This window comes from Tachyglossus aculeatus, chromosome X3 (assembly GCF_015852505.1).
Source record: "Tachyglossus aculeatus isolate mTacAcu1 chromosome X3, mTacAcu1.pri, whole genome shotgun sequence".
Classification (NCBI taxonomy): Eukaryota; Metazoa; Chordata; class Mammalia; order Monotremata; family Tachyglossidae; genus Tachyglossus; species Tachyglossus aculeatus.
In genome coordinates, this window is record NC_052099.1 from 3,349,367 (window position 1) to 3,357,926 (window position 8,560).

At 45.0% G+C, this 8,560-nt stretch overlaps 1 non-coding gene across 1 annotated transcript; it reads right to left on the bottom strand.

Moving 5' to 3' along the window:
- Positions 1-7,183: 7,183 nt before the first annotated feature.
- Positions 7,184-7,321, bottom strand: LOC119949059. Its single transcript, XR_005457155.1, has one exon. It is a non-coding gene; the product is annotated as a small nucleolar RNA SNORA7 (small nucleolar RNA).
- Between the last annotated feature and the right edge of the window lie 1,239 nt (positions 7,322-8,560).

Consider the following 8,560-nt stretch of genomic DNA (forward strand, 5'->3'; position numbering starts at 1 on the left):
ACAAGGAGCTCACAATCTAGAGGGGAAGACAGACAGGGAGAGACAGACACCAGAATAAATTACTTATGGGGGGATGAGAGAGTGAGGAACATCATTATGATCATCATCCATGGTATCTATTGCTTACCGTGTGCACAGTACTCTACTAAGTACTTAGGAGAATACAATACAACAGATTTGGTAGACATATTACCTTCCCACAAAGAACTCAAAATCTAGAGAGAGAGGCAATATGGCCTAATGGTTGGAGCACGGGAGTCAACAGGACTACGGTTCTAAGCCCAGCTCTGCCACTTACCTGCTGAGCGACCTAGGGCAGGTCACTTATCTTGTCTGCACCTCAGTTACCTCATCTGTTATATGGGGATTGAGAGTCTGAACACTACATGGGACAGGGACTATGTCCAACCTGATTAACTGGTTTCTACCCCAGCACTTAGTACAGTGCCAGGCACACAGTAATCGCTCAACAAATACCATTAAAAAAAAAAAAAAAACAACGAAGAAGAAAAGGGCCACGGAGTTAGGAATGGGGTGACTCACAAGTTCTTAAGAGAAGCAGCAATGCAGAGGCTGCATAGCCGGGTGACTGAATGGGGGAAATGAGGGCCACCTAGTAATGTGACTGTAAACTCCGGGAAGACAGAGATCGTGTTTACCTATTCCACTGTACTCTCCTCTGCACGTGGTAAGCGTTCAATAAATACCACTCAGGGATCGGGTGAGTCTTGAAAACACAGAACAGCCTCAGAAATGACCGAACAATGCAGCCGTGGATGGCTCTGTGGGGTAAAGTGTCAAGAGCACAGCCTCCTTCCTATGGAGGTCTGTGGCGCTACCTGCCTCCCCATTTCTTCAGTCACCCCAACCTGGCCCTTCTCCAACAACGTTTCTGTTCTCTGAGCTTTTATTCCCCTTTAAACTGCTGTTACTACTGAGGCTGTTGCCAACACCAGCCCCTCAATAATTATGGTATTTGTTAAGCATTTGCTATTTGACGATAAGAGTAATAATAGCTGTGGTATTTGTTAAGCGCTTACTATGTGTTAGGCGCTGTACTGAGTGCTGGGAGGGATACAAGCAGCGTGGCTCAGTGGAAAGAGCACGGGCTTTGGAGTCGGAGGTCAGGGGTTCAAATCCCGGCTCCGCCAATTATCAGCTGGGTGACTTTGGGCAAGTCACTTAACTTCTCTGTGCCTCAGTTACCTCATCTGTAAAATGGTGATTAAGACTGTGAGCCCCCCATGGGACAATCTGATCACCTTGTATCCTCCCCAGTGCTTAGAACAGTGCTTTGCACTTAGTAAATGCCATCATTATTATCATTATTACAAGCAAATCGGGTTGGACACAGTTTCTGTTCCACGTAGGGCTCACTGTCTTAATCCCCCCTTTTCAGATGAGGTAACTGAGGCCCAGAAAAGTGAAGTCACTTGCCCCAGATCACACAGCAAATGAGTGGCAGAGGCAGGATTAGAACCCCTGGCCTTCTGACTCCCAGGCCCATGCTCTATCCATTAGGCCATACTGCTTCAAGCACTGGGGTAGATATGAGGTTATCAGGTCGGATACAGTTCCTGTCCCTCACAGGGCTCACTGTCTAGGTAGGAGGAAGTAGGATTTAATCCCCGTTTTTCAGAAGAGGAAACTGAGGCCTAGAGAATAATAATAATAATGATGGCATTTATTAAGCCCTTACGATGTGCAAAGTACTGTTCTAAATGCTGGGGAGGATACAAAGTGAACAGGTTGTCCCACGTGGGGCTCACAGTCTTAATCCTCATTTTACAGATGAGGTAACTGAGGCACAGAGAAGTTAAGTGACTTGCCCAAAGTCACACAGCTGGCAATTGGTGGAGCCGGGATTTGAACCCATGACCTCTGACTCCAAAGCCCGTGCTCTTTCCACTGAGCCACTCTGAGAAGTGAAGTGACTTGCCCAAGGTCACACAGCAGACAAGTGGCAGGGCCGGGATTAGAACCCAGGTACTCTGTCTCCCAGTCTCATGCTCTTTCCACTAGGCCACACTGTTTGTGGGGCTGCAGAGCCGGCAGGCAGGGGTGAGGCAGGTGGGGCCAGGGCAGGGGGATGGTTGCAGAGGAGCTGGATCTGGTGGCGTAGGGGGACGAGGCCTTGGAAGGATTGCAGCCTGTAGACCCCCTCTTCCTTTCCCGCCACTGCCCCCCACCCCCGACCCCAGTTCTTGGGCTCTGCAGCAGGAGCAGAGGTAGCAGTTTCTTCTAGAAAAGTGAAAAAGGGGAGAAAACTGGGGAAAAGGCTGGGGGTGGGGGGTGATTGGAGAGAGAGAGCCCTGGCCAATCCACAGGCACAGAAAACCGAGTACTAATCACCTTAATCAGAAATGACGTCGACTTGCTCCAGACAAAGGGTGTTCTTATTCCCATTTTCCTTCTCTCCGTCCTCCAGGGTGGCTCTAGACATTTTAGGACTCCTCAGTGAAACACACGGGAAAGCAATGTGGCCCAGGGATAGGACGCAGCCCTGGGAGTCAGAAGGACCTAGGTTCTAATCCTGACTCTGCCACTTGTCTGCTGGGTGACCTTGGGCAAGTCGCTTCACCTCTCTGCACCTCAGTTACCTCATCGGCAAAGTGGGGATTAAGGCGGTGAGCCCCACGTGGGACATGGACTGTGTCCAACCTGATTAGTTTGTATCTACCCCAAGCGCTGGCATATACTAATCGCTTATCGAATACCATCCCAAAAAATCATGGGACATAATTTCATAATCAAATGATAGTCATGTTTAGTTTACTAATGAAACATTCAGAAAAAAATAAAAGCATCTATCCTTTTTATTGCCATATCCACATAGAAATAAAATTGAAGAAAATCAAACTAACAGAAAATGTGGACATTAGCAGCCTGGGACCAATTTTGATGATTTCTGCAACAACTTAAGTTTTTCTGCCCACATTCTTGGATCTGTCCCATTTATTTAATAAATTTCCATCAGTTTCCAACCCTCTACAATATTTTCCTCAATTGCTCAATTTCCTCACCCTCAATTGCTTCTCAACTTGGCTTGAACTTGGTTTATTGAATATCCCACTTTTTTATTATTTTTGGACTTTGCATTGAAATATTGGCATAACCAATCTCATTTTTTTTCACCCCCCCCTTCTCTTTCTGTTCATGTAACAAAATAACTTCTTTTTAACCAATATTTTATCACCAATCTTTTCTTTTTGATAAGCCTAACGAGATGCAGCATGGCCTAGGGGAAAGTTTCCCGGGGCCTTGGAGTCAGAGGATCTGGATTATTATTAATAATAGTAACAATTATTATGGTATTTGTTAAGCGCTTACTATGTGCCAAGCACTGTCCTAAGCACTGGGGTAGATACAAGGTAATTTATTCATTCATTCAATCATATTTATTGAGTGCTTACTCTGTGCAGAGCACTGTACTAAGTGCTTGGGAAGTACAAATCGGCAACATATAGAGACAGTCCCTACCCAAAAACGGGCTCACAGTCTAGAAGGGGGAGACAGACAACCAAACAAAGCAAGTAGACAGGTGTCACTACCATCAGAATAAATACAGTTATAGCTATATACACATCTTTAATAAAATAAATATGGTAAATATGTACAAATAAAATAGAGTAATAAATATGTACAAATATATACAAGTGCTGTGGAGAGGAGAAGGGCAGAGGGAGGGAAGGGGGTGATGGGGAGGGGAGGAGGAGAGGAAAAAGGGGGGCTCAGTCTGGGAAGGCCTCCTGGAGGAGGTGAGCTCTCAGTAGGGCTTTGATCAGGTTGTCCCATGTGGGGCTCACAGTCTTAATCCCCATTTTACAGAGGAGGTAACTGAGGCACAGAGAAGTTAAGTGGCTTGCCCAAGGCCACACAGCAGACAAGTGGACATTAGCAGTTCTGACACAGTCCCTGCCCCAGAAGGGACTCACAGACTAAGAGCAGGTATCTTATTCCCATTTTACGGATGAGAAAATGAAGGTGGTTAAGTATCTTTGCCCTTTGCAGGCTAGAGGCAGAGTTTGGACTAGAACCCAGGTTTTCTAGTTCCCACCACTAGGCCATGCTGATTTCTTTCACAGCCTCATTGCTTCACACAATTCATCGCTCACCTTGCTTTAAGTAGTTCAGGAACAGCCTTTGACTTTAGAGCTTGCTCTCTTGACTGTTTTCTTTCTGAACAATATTGATTTGATTTTCACCATCTAAATGGGGAAGGGGCCCTGGGGAGGACAGGCATAGGGGGAAAGAAATATCACGATCTATTCAGTAAAAACAACATTTCAACGCCATTGCCATTAAAGGAGTGAAGTGTGCAGATTGGGTTGTAGTAGAAAACCAGCAAGGAAACGGAAAAAGGGGACAGCGCGTTGAGTGCTTTAAAGCTGATGGAGGGCAGGAAGTGGGTGGGGGTGAAGTTTGCGTGATGGAGTAGTATAAACTAAAGGCTTTCATAGCCCCCTTGGGTCCATTTGGTTTATATTCTTAATCATAACGGTATTTATTAAGCATTTAAGTCTGAAACCCTGGGGTAGATAAAATCCAAGTAGATCAATCAGTCCTGAGTATTTATTGAGCACTTCCTCAGTGCAGAGCACTATACTAAGCCCTTAGGAGAGTATAACAGAGTTAATAATAATAATAGTGATGGTATTTGTTAAGCGCTTACTATGTGCCAAGCACTGTTCTAAGCGCTGGGGTAGATATAAGTTAATCAGGTTGTCCCACATGAGGCTCGCCATCTTAATCCCCATTTTACAGATGAGGGAACTGAGGCACAGAGAAGTGAAGTGACTTGTCCGAGGTCACACAGCAGACAAGTGGCAGAGCTGGGATTAGAACCCAAGCCCTCTGACTCCTAAGCCCGAGCTCTTGCCACTAGTCCACGCTGCTTCTCATGGGGCTCACAGTCTTAACCCCCATTTTATTTGACTCTACTTCCCTCTAGACTCTAGGCTTGTTGTGGGTAGGGAATGTGTCTACCAACTCTGTTCTACTGTAAACGCTTAGTACAGTGCTTTGCACTCAGTAAGTGCTCAGTAAATACCACTGATTGTTGATTAGGCTGTTAGCCCCTGGAGAGCCAGGACTGTGGCTAATTTTCAGCCTCAAACTTTTTCCCAGGGCTTTGTACAGGGCCCTGCACACAGGAAATGTACCATTACTTAGTACTATATGCCACTAGAACAATAATATAAAGATGTTTCTCTAGGACATTTAAAAACATTACATGGAAATAAAGGAGTAAAGAACCTCTCTCCAGGCTCGTAACCTTCATGTTTAAATGCTTTTGTGTGGAGAACTGAAAACAGAGAGATGTCCTCAGCACTAAAGCAGTGAGGATCTCTTGAGCAAGGTTCTGATGCTATCTGAATTTCAGGAACTATGGCAGAGATTAAAATTTCTTTTCTTCACAGGCAGCTCCTATCGGGAACACTTGGACTCACAATCTTTTACATTTCTGCACTTTGGCCTATATTTCAATACTTTAATAGTGCGTATCTTACAGCAGGCTGCTTTTCCTGAAAGCGAGGCGAGAAAGAGTGTCAGACCAACTGTGTTCACTGTTAACAGTGATAACAGTGCCCCTGTCCACATTTTTTTTTAACTCTGGGCCTCAGTTACCTCCTCTGGAAAATAGGAATTAAGATCGTGAGCCCCATGTGGGACATGGGCTGTGTCCAACTTGATTAGCTTGTATCTACCTTAGTGCTTAGTACAGTGCATTGGCTCATAGTCAGTGCATAAAAATAGCATTAAAAAAACAATTCCTTTGCATCACCCATTAATTTTTTTTATTAGCCACCAATCCCGTAAACTATTAAGATGACAAGCTGGGCAAAACCGACGTAGCCAGTCCTCTCAGTGCAACATAGAGGCCAGTCCCAAGTTGCCCGTTGCAATTCTCTGTTTACCAAAGAGAAAATTGCTTAGCTTAAATTCAACAGGAGGAGACAAATTAAATTTACTTGTATTAAACATACATATTTAAAACAGCTGCAGCTCTCTCTAACTGGTTGACATGATTTAGAAAAAATTGGCAACAGTTAATAAGGCATCTTAGTCATTCTTGTTTGCTACACAGCACTGTCTGATAAGGACAGTGCATGTAGTGCATGTCTGCCCTGCTAGGGAACATTTTAGCAGTTGTTTTCATCCTTTCTCAACCTGTTTTGTTCTTCCGGAGAGAGAAGACATTTTCTTCAAGGCAGCACCCCCTCAGAGTGAGAATTAATGGTGCCCAAACCCAATCTGAACTCCCTTCAAATAATAATAATAAAAAAATCCCTCCTGCCCCCATCTACTCAAAAGCCTGTGAATTTGAATTCTCTGCCTGACCATTCCCACAGGAACCAAGCAAAGGCTGTGCTGCTGGCTGAGCAGAGGCAGGATTTCTGCAGCACTTAAGAGGGATAAGCGTATTTTGCGGTGTGTAAAACAAAGCAGCAGGTTCCTATTTCTACATGTACCGAGAATGAGGAACTTCATATCTTCCTCTTGACCAAAAAGTCATTTTCAGAAGGAGTGGATCCCGGAGAAGCAGTGTGGCTCAGTGGAAAGAGCACAGGCTTGGGAGTCAGAGGTCATGGGTTCTAATCCCGGCTCCGTCACATCTGCTGTGTGACCTTGGGCAAGTCACTTAACTTCTCTGAGCTTAAGTTACCTCATCTGTAAAATGGGGATGAAGACTGTGAGCCCCACGTGGGACAATCTGATCACCTTGTATCCCCCCAGTGCTTAGAACAGTGCTTCGCACATAGCGCTCAACAAATGCCATTATTATTATTATTATTATTATTATTATTATCTGTAAAATGGGGATTCAATACCTGTTCTCCTTCCTACTTAGACTGGAAGCCCCATGGCTACTCCACCTCTTAGTTCAGTGCTTGGCACACAGTAATCAAATAATAACAACAATAATAACCATAATAGTGGTAATTATCATCATCATCTTGTCTCATGCTGTCGAGTCGTCTCCGACCCATAGAGGCTCCAAGGACACATCTCTCCCAGCATGCCCCGCTCTCCATCTGCAATCGTTCTGGTAGTGTATCCATAGAGTTTTCTTGATAAAAATATGGAAGCAGTTTACCATTGCCTTCTTTGGCGCAGTATACCTGAGTCTCTGCCCTTGACTCTCTCCCATTCCTCTGCTGCCCAGCACAGGTGAGTTTTGATGTGTAGCAGATTGCCTTCCACTCGCTAGCCACTGGCCAAGCTAGGAATGGAATGGGTATGCCCCTGCTTGACTCTCCGTCCTATAGTCGAGACTGGAAGAGGACTGGAAACTCTCCAGGTGCCATCCTGAGAAGGGTATCATAATCATCATCTTCATCATCATCATCATCGTCCCTCTAGACTGTAAGCATTTTGTGGACAGGGATTGTGTCTACTAACCCTGTTATGTTGTTGTATTGTACTCTCCCAAGTGCTTAGTACAGTGCTCTGTGCACAGTAAGTGCTCAATGTGATTGATTGATTAATCATCAGGGTGGATGGCAGTTTTTGGTGAGAAGTTTCCCATTTACTGTAGCACTTGCCCCCCCCCCCCCCCAACCTTGCAGTACCTCTTAATCAGCAACTCAAAGAGATTCAAGAGTTAGACTCTACAGCAATAGGCAAGATGATGACAATAATAATTACCATTTGTCTGCTGAGTGACCTTGACCAAGTCACTTCTTGCCTTTTCTGTGCCTTGATCTCCTCATCGGTAAAATGGTGATTCAATACATATGACTGCAGATGGTGGAATCAATCCATGAATGGATGATGATGATGATGGTATTTGTTAAGCACTTACTATGTGGCAAGCACTGTTCTAAGCACTGGGGTAGATACAAGGTAATCGGGTTGTCCCTCATGGGGCTCACAGTCTTAATCGCCACTTTACAGATGAGGTAAGTGAGGCACAGAGAAGTTAAGTGCCTTGCCCCAAGTCACACAGCTGACAAGTGGCAGAGCCGGGATTAGAACCGGCATCCTCTGACTCCCAAGCCTGTGCTCTTTCCACTAAGCCATTCTGCTGGATGGGAGAGAGGCTAGCAGGGGAAATTCTTCAACGTTTGCTCTTCACTGGCAACAGGAAAAAGGAGCTCAGCTCCTTTTCAGAATCTCTTTGGTAGGGCTTGTCCAGACTGTTTTTCCTTACATGTCCAGCCAACGAGATCGCCTACCTCCTCTTGGCAAACCCAGACAAACTGAGCAGGGTGTAGCAGTGACCTTGCATTTATTATGCTTCAGCTGTTTTCCTAGATCCCCGCTCTCCAACTTGTTCCAGAACAGATCCTTATTCATCCCTATTTTCCACGCTCTTCCCCCTGAAAACCTGCCCTCCCTCTCTTTTTTGCCTTTTTTTTTTTTCGCTGAAGCTGTTTAGGGAAATGAGATTTGCCTGAACAAACAGTAAGCTCTCCCCTTCTCCCCTCAAAAAAAAAAAAAAAAAAAAGCAGGGAGCTAGAAAAAGACTGAAAACCAGTAAGACTGTAAAAAACAGTTTTGAACAGCAGGAGGCAACCTTCAGTGAGCTTAGTCCTCAAACCCCTTTTTTAATAAA